Below are 15,484 nucleotides of genomic sequence, written 5' to 3' on the forward strand. Positions count from 1 at the left end.
GACACCCAATACCTCCACGAGGTTTTATAGTGTTCGTGTTGAACCAGTTTCCTCCTGTGTACTCACCTCTAATAGGTAGAGACACTGGGAGCCCCAGGTTCATGTGTCAGCTTGCCTTGCCAGTATGGCGTTATGTCGGTGCCATAAATCCCAAAAGAAGTTTTGGTAGAGTTTGGTACTTCCTCCAACGCCCATGATAATCAGACGTGGCGGAGCGTTTGATGTCAGCTTTGCATCAGATGAATTCTTGAAAGCCTGTGTTGAGCTTTGGCGTCCATATGAGTGACCCCTAGACAGGGGATCCCATGTGTGTAATGTCTGTGGAGCTAATTCAATCCCACATTTTTCCCTCAGCAGACATTAAGTCTGCAGTCTCTGTATAGGTGTAGTCTCATTGGATAGCCACCACAGAGATTTGTTGGTATGCAGAAAGCCCTATGCGGTTATTCCATATCGTAATATGCCGCCTAAGAAACCTTTATGGGATGTGGCTTCCGCAGTGTTCTCTGCTACCGCCAGCGGGAACGCTCCCAGTGGTGCCTAGTGGTTACTGAGTGGGTCGGAACAGCAGTGACCGGCCTCCTCTGCATAGACCCAGGTTTCACTTACGTAAAGGGGTGAAAGGTTAATGCAGGGCACTGGAAGGGACAGCCTTCCGTGGCGTTTTGGTAGGGATTCCCAATTCGTCGGTCACGACGTGACGTCGTAGTGACCGACTGAAAGGGAACGTCTCGGTTACGGATGTAACCCTCGTTCCCTGAAGGAAGGGAACGGAGACGTCATGTCCCGTCGCCACGGCAGCTGTACCATTGCTGAGTCAGCCGGCCTCTAGATGGCTCCTCAGCGAAAAACTACTGAATGCAGTTTATTGCTGGCATTTATACCCACCTGGCGGGGTGGAGCCAGCATTATGCAAATACTGCATGCAAACATTCATTGGCTCTTTTACATACAAGCGAAGCTGATTGGTCTCTCTATGCGAGTTCCCAATTCGTCGGTCACGACGTGACATCTCCGTTCCCTTCCTTCAGGGAACGAGGGTTACATCCGTAACCGAGACGTTACCGCATTAAAGCAGATCTGTCATATACATACACACCTGGCGGGGTGGCGCCGGCATTTTGCAAATACCTGCAGGTTTATTGGCATTTTGTTAGTTTCCCCTTCCTTCAGGGAACGAGGGTTACATACGTAACCAAGATGTCTTAACAGATGATTCCCTATATGTAAGAATGTAATTCTGACATATTTACAGAACGTTTACCATGATCATTGTTTGTTACTTTTACCCGGGAAAACTGACTGGCCACTCAAATCAGAAATAATTTTTATAAGCTTGCCACTGTGAATTGGCGGAAGGTAAGGAGACAGTTTTAAAAACTGATTTTGTTCATTTTTAACTGAAAAAAAATATGGATTGGGGACTAGTTGAATGATCCTGATGTGTTCTTTACAAACACAGATCAAAGTTAATTCTGTAATGTTTTCTGTTGTTTATATATTTAACAGGAAGCAAACAAGGACACTAAAACAGCAGGAGGCCGACCAGATCAACAACTAGAAGACGACAAGAGAAGAATAGAAAACATAAAGCATCTATTTCACAAACTTCTTCTTACAGACAGGAATCAGAGTAAACTTACAGCTGCAGATGTTTTTGAGATATCTGCTCATTCATTACAGTCTCATGAGTCTTGTGCAGAAAAAGACCTGGTTCAGACTTTCCTACAGAACCTACTTATGATTAACTACAGAGCAAGACACATTAATATTAAAGAGACAAATGAACATTATCACAGACAACAAAGAGAAAATGGCTCAAAAAAGCAAGAGAGTAGTTTTTTAAAAGCTATGTCTTTGTCTAATAAGGGAGTAAGTAAACCTGACACAGTTCACCCGATGGATGTTGAGATGGCTGTGTTTCATTGCGCTGATAGTTTCCTAAAGCAGCTGATGGTCACTAAACTCTCACAGTGTCAGTTTGCTCTTCCTCTTCTTGTTCCTCATCCATTCACACAACAGATTGAGTTTCCTCTCTGGACATTCAGACAAATCAACAAGAGCTGGAAGATGAGAAATACTGACAATGAAATCATCAGTAAAGAAGAGCCTGTGTACAAAGTAGAAACTCCAATGGTGTCGTTCTTCAGGTTTGATTCTGTGTCTTCATCCAAGTCTCAGCTAATGAACAATCTGATCAATGAGAAACACAACACGTTCTTCCACAGGAACTGTCCAGGCAGCAGCAGAACCAGACTACTGATGGATGGAGTGGTGGAGATCGCCTGGTTCTGGCCATCTGGAAAAAACACTGATAAATTTAATAACTGTGTTGCCTTCTGTAATCTTCATGGTGATGCAGGAGTCCATGAGAAACAACTGCAGATTCTGACTGAAATGTCTTCAGTCAATGTTGTTCTTCTGTCACAGATTGATGAGAATGACAAAAACATAACAAAACTTGAAAATCTCTACAGTGACTCAAAGCCACTTATTTGCCTTTTTTCTGAGGATGAATCTAGTATAAATGAGACAGACACTGGAAAATACAAAATTGGTTTAAAAGACAGAAATCAGTCAGATGTATCTGAAGAACTCAGAAGAGCTATAAATGATTGTCTCTCATCTTCAGCATCAGCTTTCATGTTCAGACTTGAAAATTTGTTTGAACACTCAGATATCAGAGTAGATGAGGAAGATGATGAAGATTGCAGGAGAGGAAGAGAAGCAGCACAACAGATGATGAGTTTACTGGAGAAATTAAAGAATCATTTCTGCCCTGTCAGGGTGAACTCTGGCATCAGTGGTGTCAGAAGAACAAAGAACTTCATCGACCTCAAGGGGAAGACATAGAACAAGAAATAAGCAGAAAACAAACAGAAATGAAGAAAATTCGTGAACAGCAACATGAATCCCACATAAGTGAGTTCATAAAGTTGTTTATAAAAGAAATGAATTCATATGCTACAAATAGGAGTTTTTTTCTCAAATGGCTCAGAATCCTTCTAAATGAAGTTAACTCAGCGGATCTTTCTGCTGTGCAACACAAGTATGGTGAAAACTGGTTAAAAGTCTCAAAATTCAAAGGAAATTATAAAACTAACCAACTCAGAGAACAAACAAAACTTGAGAAAATATTTGAAGAACTTCAAGCAGCAAGCTTTGGTTTGGAGCACATCATAAGAGAGATCGGTCAGATCTATGAATCATGTTCATTTGTGAAGAAGAATAAGACAGATCTGCAGTTTGACTTCTCTTCTCTCCCGAGTCTTGCAGCAGAGATGATGATCTGTGGATTTCCACTGGAGCTGATGGATGGAGATGCTGCTCATGTTCCTCTGATCTGGATCACTGCTGTTCTAGATAAACTCATTCGGAAACTGGGAGACCAGAGAGTCTTTGTGCTGTCAGTTTTAGGGATTCAGAGCTCTGGGAAATCCACCATGCTGAATGCCATGTTTGGACTTCAGTTTGCAGTCAGTGCTGGACGATGCACCAGAGGAGCTTTCATGCAGCTGATCAGAGTATCAGAGGAGATGAAAGATCAGATGAAGTTTGATTATATTCTGGTTGTTGATACTGAGGGTCTTCGGGCTCTAGAATTTGATGGAAAGTCCACAAGACATCATGACAATGAATTGGCCACATTTGTTGTGGGTCTTGGTAATCTGACATTGATCAACATCTTTGGAGAAAACCCAGCTGAGATGCAGGATATTCTTCAGATTGTTGTTCAGGCCTTTCTGAGGATGAAGAAGGTCAATCTGAATCCCAGCTGTATGTTTGTACATCAGAACGTTTCAGACGTCACAGCTGGAGAGAAAAACATGCAGGGAAAGAGACGACTGCAGGAGACACTGGACGAGATGACAAAACTCGCTGCTGAAGATGAAGTTGATAATGCAGAATGTTTCAGTGATGTCATTAAGTTTGATGTACGTAATGATGTGAAGTATTTTGCTCAGCTGTGGGAGGGAAGCCCACCAATGGCACCACCAAACCCAAACTACTGTGAAAATATCCAAGAACTAAAAAAAACTATTCTTTTACAATCAACAAAATCAAATGGTATGAAGCTGACACACCTGCGTGAGCGAATTAAAGATCTCTGGGAGGCTTTACTGAATGAACGATTTGTGTTCAGCTTCAGAAATTCTCTGGAGATTTCAGTATACAGGAGACTGGAGACAAAGTACAGCAAGTGGACCTGGACTCTTCGCAGTGCAATGATGGAAATTCAGATCAAACTGCATAATAAAATAGAAAATGAAGCAATTCATGAAATTGAGGAAACTGAACTTCAGAGAGAACTGAAAGAGAAAAGTGAAGAAGTGAAAAACTCAATGTCAGATTTCTTTGAGAAAGACCCAGATGCTGCTACACTGATTCAGTGGAAAACATCATTTGAAATAAAAATCAAAGATGTTCAAGAAAACATTGTGAGAGAAACAAAGAGGAAATTAAATGAAATTCTTCAGCAGCGAGACCTGAAGAGAAAGATTGATGCTCAGAGGACACAACATGAAAACACTCTCTTAGAAAAGAGCAAAGAACTTGCATTAAAACTCAGAGATAAAGCAAATGATGAAGAAACACTGAAGAGAGAGTTTGATTTGTTTTGGGAAGAGTGTGTGAAGATCATCACCACAGATTCTCCTCCAATTAAAGACATTGACATAATAAAAGATGTGAAAATACTCCTCAGTGACATCTATGAAAGTCTCAATGTAGACCATTGGAAAGGCAGTGATATTTTTACTTTGCAGGATTATTCAGGTTATGTACAGGAAAAGAAATCCAGGGGCTTAACAGGATTTTTAAAAAAACTAATTTCAGGTTCACTTTCTTATCAAACTGAAAGCAAAATAAGAGCCCTTGTTAATGAAATTGTTCAGCAGACAGACAAAATGATTCAGTCATTTAACATTTCAAAGATGGGCTACAACATCAGCTACATTCAAAAGCTCTTAGATTACATCAATTCAAGAATATCAAAAGATGGAAGAGTCTGTCAGATATGTTTTCAAGAAAGAATTCTCCATAGATTTGGTATTTTCTATATTTAAGAAAGCAGAAAAGACATTCAATGATCAACACAGAATGTTCAGAGAAGTCAATGATCCTGTTCTCTATCTGAAGAAAAAGAGAGGTGAATACTATAGTATTTTTCAGAAATACTGTCAAGGAGCAACATCAGCTGCTATATTTGGTGAGATCATCTGTCAGAAACTGAAGAGACCCATTGAACAGAGACTCTATAAACAGACTGCCAAAGATTTAGCAGATGAAATGAAATCAAACTGTCCATCACTGAATGGAAACAGATCAAATCTGGAGAAACACATCCTGAAGAGACTGGCAGAAGAGGAGAACTTTTCTGCATTCAATGACTACATTCATAATCCAAAAGATCACTTCAAGAGTTTCATCAGAGATGAAGTCAGTCAGTACATCAGAGATAAGTTCAGTATCAGTGTTAAACCCAATATGAAGGAAAACATTGAAGTCCTGCAGAAGAAGATCCTGACAGCAGCTCATGAATCTACTGAAGATGTTCAAGTGAAGAGTGGAGATATTAATTTGTGGTTGGAGTTTTTCACACAGAAGCTCTCAGATGTTCTGATATTCTCTGTGAAGGACTTCAGTGGAGTCAAACCTGATGATGTTGATTTCAACCTCTTAGAAGATGTGATGAGAAAAGATCTTCCTTCTATAATGTCTGAAATCAGCAGAGGGTTCAGCACAGATACATTTGATAAAAAACTGGATCACAACTACAGACCAGATGAGATTCTGATTGATCACTTATGTCGGTGCTGTTGGGTTCAGTGTCCATTCTGTAAAGCCATCTGTACCAACACAATCGAGAATCATGATGGATATCACAGTGTTCCCTTCCATAGAGTAGATGGAATCAAGGGGTGGCATTACAGGGGAACAACAAATCTGTCTGCTGAAATATGCACAACATCAGTAGCAAGCAACGATGCAGGTTTTTATCCAGATTCCACAGATAGGAGAGTACTCTATAGAGAATACAGGAAAGCAGGAGGAGTTTATTCAAAGTGGAGCATCACCCCTGACCTCTCTGAGCTGCCTTACTGGAAATGGTTTGTGTGCAGATTTCAAAAAGATCTTGAAGAGTATTATAAAAAAACATTTCAGAAGAGTGGAAAGATTCCAGATGAATGGAGACAAATCACCAAACAGGAAGCTGTTGCAAGTTTAGATAAATACATCTAATTCAATGAAAACAAAACACAGTCATTTATAACTCATATTAACATCATCTAAGAAGCAATTTAAAGGGAAGTCGCCATGAAATGGAAATAGAAGTAGATTGTTTTATTTTCCCCATGGTAACATTTATCCAAGTGAAACAGCTTCTGAAATGATAAAAGGTAGGGCTGGACTTGAATTTAGCCTAGCCCCATGTATTTCTATGGCTCCAAACAGGGATTAATTTAGAAGCCACAAAACACTTCCATGTTTTCCTTATTTAAAGACTGTTAAATGAGTAGTTACACGAGTAAGTATGGTGGCACAAGATAAAACATTTGTTTGGAGCCATAGAAATGAATGGTTGCAGCGTCACTCACTTACATTCATTCATATTCATTGATGATTCATAAAAAAGTACACTGATAAAATATTCTGACTAATAAATTAAACAATTGGAGTTTGCTCATTTAATCTATTTTAATATCAGTTATGGTTTTAATTACAAATATTTAGTGGTATTTAAGTGGTTTCTGGTGTATCACGTGTTTCATATCAACCTATGTGAACTTATCTTGTATAATTTCTGTTGAATTAAATCAATATGGCTAAAACTAGGTGGGGATTTCCAGATCCCAGCATGCTTTAATGAGAGTCTAATATAAAAATAAAGGGCTATTTTATGCATTTTAAAGGTCCCGTTTTTCCTGATTCCATTTTTGTAGTTAGTGTGTAATGTTGCTATAATAGCATAAATAATACATGTAAAATGATAAAGCTCAAAGTTCAATGCCAGGCGATATATTTTCTTTAACAGAATTCACCTTTCAAAGCCTACAGCAAACGGCAAATTTGGACTACAGTCCTCTACTTCCCGATTGAGTGACGTCAATATAAGAGTTTTTGACTAAACTCCACCCACAGGCAGGGCCGCCTTAACCTAATGTGAGGCCCCGGGGCTAAGAGGTTTTGTTGGCCCCCCATCCCCTCGATTTATAGTCTCATTTAAAAAAAAAAAAAGGTAATCTAGGTAAATCAAATTGCATTAGTTTCTTTTGAGATATTCAACAGTGAGTTTTCCCTCTTTGACCCAGAAAACACCATAATATCATTATTAACATATCACTGAGCCCACTTGAGCATAAACACAAGACACTTTATTTAACAACCACACACAGCAACTTGTGGTGATAATAAAACCAAAATGTGTGAAAGTTTATATGTTTATAAGCTTTATGTTTATATAGTTTTTGGAATTTACAAATTTGCAGAAAATTGCCATTCACTAACTAAATGCTCACCACAGTTTTAAAACTATAATAAGTTAAAGTTAGTTTTAAAGTGAAAATGCATTAATGATAACAAAAGATAAGTCTTTATAGACAGAATTTTGTTTTTTAATCAGTTATTTATTTTCTAGGCTATTGAAGATATAGTATGTATTGAATTTAGTATTTATGCATACTACGCATGTAAAACGAACAAGTATGAATATGCACAAAACAGACAGGGAACATACCTGTATATAAGATCTTTAGATAAGGAGATTATCAGGGGATGATAATTTGATGATAATTTGAGATGGTCTTGTCGCTTTTTACTTTCTTAGACTTGCACCTTTACCGTTGCGTCTCTTTCTCGTCTTTCTAAACCAACCAACCTGATCTCACAAAATACGTGAAATAGTCACGCATTATTTTGCTCAGTTTTGCGTGACATTGTCACGTATTTCCACCATATTACGTGCCCCTGACACGACTTCTTTTCCGTGACAGTTTCACGTATTGGTTACTCAACTGTTTTTCCTATTTTCTTACAATTGACGCTTCGGTTTGGGGTTAGAACAACCTTCTGTTACATAAAATGACATCCTTACCCAAACCCAACTCTAACCCCAACGTCAGGCGACGATGGTTTAAAGCATACAAATTTTTTTTATAAACCAATACATTAAGTGACATCCTAACGCAAACAGCAAATCTAACCCCAAACCGAAGCGAAAATTGTTTAAAAATAGGAAAAACAGTTGAGTAACCAATACGTGAAACTGTCACGGAAAAGCAAGTCGTGTCAGGGGCACGTAATATGGTGGAAATACGTGACAATGTCACGCAAAACTGAGCAAAATAATGCGTGACTATTTCACGGATTTTTGTGAGATCATGTTGAAACCAACAGATGTGTGTACTGTGAGCTAACATCGCTTCACACTACATCGCTCCAGCTGTGCACGCGTCACTGATATAAACGCGAGTAAACTTAAACTTTATAACAACTAACAGCATTATGCGCGGGAACTCCTTTCTTTATTTAGTGGCACAGTTTCTTGCCTCAGCTTCAGAGACTCAGCTGCACAAGCACAGAGAGAGCGAGTGAGACAACGCGCGAGAGAGAGACCTGCACCTCACTAATGCTTATTATGAAATTTCAGAAATTTATCTTTCATTTGTTGGTGGATTATTTCCCGTTTCTCTGTCACACTCAGTCTAACATGCAGGAATGTCAAGTTGACAACACGCACGTGATAACATTACGCGGAATTGAAAAATATATTACGTCTGAGATTTTATTTCACCGTACGTTACTACGGACCAATCAGCAGCCATGTAACGTGCAATTAGAGTGATTGACAGAAAACCTGACAGGTTACAAAACAATATGACCTTTTCAGCTCATCATAAACGCGAACATGGGAGGCCGCTGAACTTGGCTTCAGCCCAGGTGAGCCCGTGCATTAAGGCGGCCTTGCCCACAGAAATACATCAGTCGCCAGCTAAGCTTAAACGGCTCTGCTAAGTTAAGCAGCTTTCAATTACAACACACTGAACAAACAACACGATCAGAACTCGTTACATATTTCTGAAGGAGGAACTTCCCATAACAAGGAAGACATCAGCCTGTTTCTAGGACAGTGAAAACAGCACTATATAGATAAGTAAATTGTGTGGAAAAATAATGTGTTGTTTTTACACACGAAACATGAACACGTTATATTGCGTAGCATAAACACAATCATAGGTTCAAAAACATAGGAAAAACGGGACCTTTAACTAAGATAAGAAAAGGGGCACTTATTAATGTTTAGTATGCTTTTTTTATTATATTAGTATTAGTAGAGTTTCTGTTTTGTTGTTGGGTTTTTAAATGGTTACCATTGTGCAGACTAGTAGAGCGTTTGCTTAAGATGAGAAGAGTCTCATTGATGTGTATTAGTTATTTAGTGTTGTTTTGATCAGAAAGCATTACACTGTGAGTGCCTTAATTTCGAAAGCATTTACATTGGAAATTGTTTTATGGAAACTAAAAACAATTGTGTCAGTTCAACTAAATACATATATCTAAATTTAGATCATTTAATTGTGTGCAACCATTTACCTTAAAAAAACTTAGCAAGTTCAATGAATCATTTTCATTTCAGTGTACAAGTTCAGCACAAATAAGTCTGTAAGTAATACTGAGTGTGTCATTAAAGCAAAGCAAAATTTTAACACGGCACTTACAATTGAAGTAAACAGAACCTGTAAATAAAATCTTAAATACTCTGTTTATAGTATAGCCATAGAGACTAAACTAGTGTAATGGGGTAATACAATTAGTTACTATTCAACTTTTCATTTTGTTGTCATGATGATGTAAAGCTTGTTAAACTGGTAACTTAAGCGTGTCTGATGGTATTTGATTACAACTCCATAGATAAGTATGTAACATCAGCTTTGTCGAAAAACTTTTTTTAAAATCAGTATTCTTTTTATAATCAAAGATCCACTCTCAAAACCTTTTGAACATTTTTTTCCTTGGGATTAATCCACTTAGACAATGTTTAGGGTTTCTAAGAAATTATAGTGAAGTTGGATCAAATTTTTAGTTTTTCTCTGTGCTCCTTCTGCTCAAGATATACATGTGGGATCTTTGTTGACTTTATCAATTACCACTCTTTGAGCTTTAATACTTTAATTAAAAATGTTATTTCATGTAATAAATGTTATTATGGTACATTCATTCTCGGTCATTTATTGTCATGGAACTCTTTTTCTCTGTTACACACTTGATTATAATGGTCATCTGACTTACTGATGGCTTTCTGGTGCAGTGTTTTTAAAGGGACAGTTTAGTTTAAAAGAATGATGTCTAATCAATCAATGAAGCTTATATTCTATATACATGTCATGATATGTAATTTTGTCTTTCTATACAAGTTAATAAATGATTTGAATTGACAGTGAATAAGTCTTAAACTTTAAGTCAAGCCATCATATAAAATGATCCTGGGGCTTATCCTAGTCCCAGACTAAAATGCATGTAAGCAAGTTTTTTTTTATATCGGTGACATTGTTTTGTTTTAAGATGCACACCTGTAGTGTTTTTTGTATTCTAAATTACCATTACACGCACAACATATGACATTTGACCCATCACGTGACCACTGCGACAGTGGGCGACCTTTGTTGATGCTTCTCATAACCTAGTTGGAGCAAGCGTTGCAGAAGTTGCATAATGTTTTGCTATTGATAGCCGGAAGCTGGGAACGTCTTCTCTTAGAAAGCATTTCAATACGAGACTTAGGAGCACAGCAGGGGTTGTGTAGGTAGGTTGTATTTTTTCTTGTTCTTTTTTTCATTAATAGGTCTATTTGTGTATTATCAGGTTCCATTTGTGCCGATGGTAAGCTACTTGAATGGCGCAAAACAAAGCGCACTTTAGTTTTATTAACCGATTCATGATGCTGTTGTGACGTTGAGAGAGGTACAAGATAAAAATAAAGCACTTTTATTAGAATGATTTTAGCATGTGTGATTTATGTGTGTGCGGCTCGGGTAACGGGCCAAATATTAACGGGTCCGGGCAGGTGCGGATTTATTTTTGATATTATCACGGGTGATGGGTCGGATCTGGTGCTGAACTTTGCATGTACGGGCAGGAGTGGGTCTCCAAAAATGGACCCGTGCAGGGCTCTGGTGCTCCATTTTTGAGACAAAGGGCCCTATTTTAACGATCTAAGCACATGGTGTAAAGTGAATGGTGCAAGTGCACTTAAAGTGTGTCTGAGGCCCTGTCCCAAATGGCACACTACGGACTTGTGGACCTCCTCAGAGTCCACACTTTGATGACATCATGCAGTGCAGACCTTAGGGACCCTTGATGTGAGTCCAAGAGGGTGCACCTTAGTCGTATTTTGGGACAGACTCGAGCATCACCACGGAAATAGGAAGAGAACTTGTCTGTCATTGTGAACTCCTGGCAAAGTGCGCGAAGCCTGCTACAGTGCGGGCTTCGCTGAGGACCGCATCAAGGGTGCAAAGGGGGCGCTGATGAGCACACTTCAGATCGTAAAAACTTTGATGACAAAGAGCGTAAAAACTTTGATGACATCATGCAGTGCTGACCTTAGGGACCCTTGATGTGAGTCCAAGAGGGTGCACCTAAGTCATATTTTGGGACAGACTCGAGCGTCACGCCGGAAATAGGAAGAGAAGTTGTCTGTCAGTGTGAACTCCTCCCTTCCATCATCTGATTCCTCTTTCGCAAGGACTTCTGTATTGGCAAAGTGCGCGAAGCCTGCTACAGTGCAGGCTTCACCAAGGACTGCATCAAGGGTGCAAAGGTGGCACTGATGAGCACACTTCAGAGCGTAAAAATGACAGATGGCACCCTACGGACTCGTAGACTAAGCGAGCACGCGCAATTTAACCTCTTAAACCCTGAGGACCCAGTCCCGGGTACAAAATTTCGTATTTTGACTCAAATAAAATATTCTTTTAATCTTTAATGATCCATCATGGACCCCAGTAACACATATGAGATACTGTTTGAAAGCTTAGACTCTCTACTTTCTCCAGATATGCATCACTTTGAGAAATCTTTTACTGTAAGAAAGTTATTTACACTTAATTTACACTATCACCCCCCCCATAATTTTTTATATGATTTAATATTCACATATTTCATATTTTTCAAGTATGACAAACATGGGCAAGTCTTATATCAAATGAAAGCTCTCATTCTCAGGAATAAGGCTACAGCGTTATTTTTGTTCTATTATTAACACATATCCAACAATAGTTGAATGAATAATAAGGTAAAAAATCGTCTTTTGTAAACATATGGGAAAATTGAGTGTGGACTGCCTCAGATAGCACGTATAGCCACAAATAATACACCATCTTTTCTCTTAGGTCCTACTCTAAAAAATGAGTCCATTCACAGCATTTTCTTTGGTTATGTGCATGAATAATCCCTTTGTTATTTATTATATGTCCAAAACAAAAAATTAATATTTATATGAAAAATGTATTTTCGCACACTTCAGTAAAATGAGAATAACTTTTGAATGCGACATGCTAAAGAGTTCATTCTTTTTTTGGGTGTTTACTGTCTGCTGCTGGTAACAACCAGAACTGTTTGCAGTCTGCTAGAGCACACAGAACCAGAGTTATACACTATCAGAGGCAGTATTTACAACATATAAAAAGAAAATTTGGTGTTTCCTCATATGAAAAACAACATAAATAACACTATTTGTCACAAACAGCAGCTTTTTATGTAACTTCAAAGGGTTTTCTTTAAAATGATATAAAGCAATTGCATTTATTCCACTGTATGTGGTTATGGTAGCACTTCAAATGTTTTTTGGCAGAAATTTAACTCCATAAGCGTATTATTCCTCCCATCAGTTGGAGTAAAATTACTTTTGCATAGATTATGATAGAGAAAAAAATCTTTTTTCCTCTGTAAGCTGGCAATTGCTGGAATCAAACAAAACTGTCTGCAGGGAGCTGAGGCACTCAGGGCCAGAGTTATACACTTTTAAATAAAAACTTTAGAAAAAAAACATCAAAAAGCGCCTATTTATTTTTGTGTTTATTAGAGGACTGACATCACATACAACCATGTTTAGCACTTTCAACAGTGTTTTATGTAATTTCAAAGGGTTTCCTGTAAAATGATACCAAACATTTGTATGTAAACCTCTGCATGTGGGTATGGGAAGCTTTTGAAATTGGGTAGACCAAATCCAGGCGAAAATCCCCAAAAAAGCTTCAGGGTGGAAGAAGTTAAGGCAACAAGACCGAAAGTCTGCATGAAGTGCGCCATTTGGGACAGGGAGGGCACCAACCCACTTTTGCTAGTTTAAAAATGGGAAAAATCGGTCTAAAAGTGTTGTTCCTATTTTTTTAAATGTGTGAAAAAAAATAAAATCGGAATAAAAATCACTGGAGTTAAAAGTGCAGTCAGTGTGAAACAGCACAGTGCTCATTCCATTTTCAAGAAGAACATCCACAGATTCTGCCGATGTGTTTGGCAGCATTGATATAGCATTGATATAGCATTCATAAATACCTAACTGGTTTTCTCATTTATGAACCTTTTTTTGACACAGACAGATCTAGCATTAGTGGCATAACAGATCAATAAATCAAAGTAAACACAGAAAAGGTCAGATAGCACTTCATGTTTAGACCTAATGAGCAGATCAAGAGTGTGTCCCCAATTGTGTGTAGGACCTTGAACATGCTGGGTCAGATCAAAAGCGTTTAAAACATTTAACAATTCAATCGGAGTATTGTTTTCTGCATTGGATGGATATTGAAATCTCCAGCAATAACTAAACAGTCCAATTCAGAGGAAATTGTTAATAGCAGTTCTGTGAATTCGTCAACAAATGCTGAGGTGTATTTAGGAGGTCTATAAATAATTGTAAACAGAATGCATGGCGTACCTTTTACACAAATATTCAAGACTGGTAATCACCAAGTAACACTTGCTTGCATTGAACGGCATCTTTAAATAAAGCAGCTATTCCTCCACCTCTTCTAACAGCTCTACAGACACTTATAAAAGTAAAGTTGGGTGGAGCAGATTTATTGAGGACTGTAGCATTGCAGCTGTCATCTAATCAGATTTTATTTAGAAACATAAAGTCCAGGTTGTTAGTGGTGATAAGATCATTAACTAAAAATGGTTTGTTCTTTAGTGAATGGATGTTTGGATATGAATTTAGTTTCTTACAGTGTTTCTTACATTTCTGTATCTCACATTCTCAATTTCAATCACCGCTGGTGCATTCTGTAAAGACAAATAACATCAGTTAATTGGCATCACAACAATAACTAAATTACTTAACTTACCCTGAAATGATGGTGCGCCATACCCTTAATGCTTTTTTCCTACCACACTGACTACGCCAAAGGGTAAGATATTAAATTACACAAACTACTAGATTCATTGTTTAGTAACTCGAAACACAGCGTGTTGAGGACATGCTGGATATCTACTGTGTAAATGCAACAAAAACAGTATATTTACATATTCAGTGACAGGTAAACAATTGTAAAAAAGTTTTTATTACAAGAAATATCCAATATAAGTTAATGCCATAAAAGGCAAGTGCTTTGCGCAAGTGAGCGAATTAGCATAAAGCTATCGTTATAATGTGGACACTAATATATTTATTGTTATAGCTAACATTATAGTTATTGTTATAATGTGAACTGCCCTTAGGGTTTTACACGCTGCCATGGGCGTAGATTTAGGGTGGGACGCTAGGGACATGTCCTTACCAACATTCAGGGAAGACTGAATTGTCCCTAGCAATAATTTTGACCAAAATTAATCTGTATTAATATATAACCACTGATGTCCGTCTTATTGTTGTGTTTTCTATTTTTTACTTATTATATTTTTTCAGGAATCATTTAAATGAGATTAAAAACTTTTGCAATCCCGTTCTGTAAAAATAACGCTCTATGTGGTACATAAACGGTTAACAGCTTTCGTTCTATGCAATGCCCGCCTCCGTAACTCACATCGCTAATAAGATTGGCTTTGCATTTTTTAGTCCCGCCTCTCTAACTCACAATGCTAATATGATTGGATAAGCATTTCTTGAGTCCCGCCTCTCTAACTCTTGTCTTATGACTCGCTACTTGTGATAGGATGGTTTCACTTTGTACAACGCGCCAAAGTTCACTCAACAAGACGCGCGTGATTATTCGGGCTACAGGTAAGTGAGGAAGAAAGTGTTATTATACCCACTGTAACTGTTTCATGCACAAAATACGGAACAAGTTGTGTCACATAATGATTCATGGACAGTGTTCGTTTCACCAATACACAACAATCATATGTTAACCTGAGGAGTTGCAAACGCGTGTCAACCTTTTATAAATGGGGTAGCAAGGTTATTTAGGGGGTCCCTAATCCATGAAAGAAAATAACCCCAACATGGTAAAAACATGAATTCATGTCATGATTGCTGAATACTTTA

At 38.0% G+C, this 15,484-nt stretch overlaps 1 pseudogene; it reads left to right on the forward strand.

Moving 5' to 3' along the window:
* The window catches only part of LOC129436758 (interferon-induced very large GTPase 1-like), a 42,864-nt pseudogene extending 36,226 nt beyond the window's left edge, over positions 1 to 6,638 (forward strand).
* The last annotated feature ends 8,846 nt before the right edge of the window (positions 6,639 to 15,484 follow it).

Source organism: Misgurnus anguillicaudatus, chromosome 19, assembly GCF_027580225.2.
Source record: "Misgurnus anguillicaudatus chromosome 19, ASM2758022v2, whole genome shotgun sequence".
NCBI lineage: Eukaryota > Metazoa > Chordata > Actinopteri > Cypriniformes > Cobitidae > Misgurnus > Misgurnus anguillicaudatus.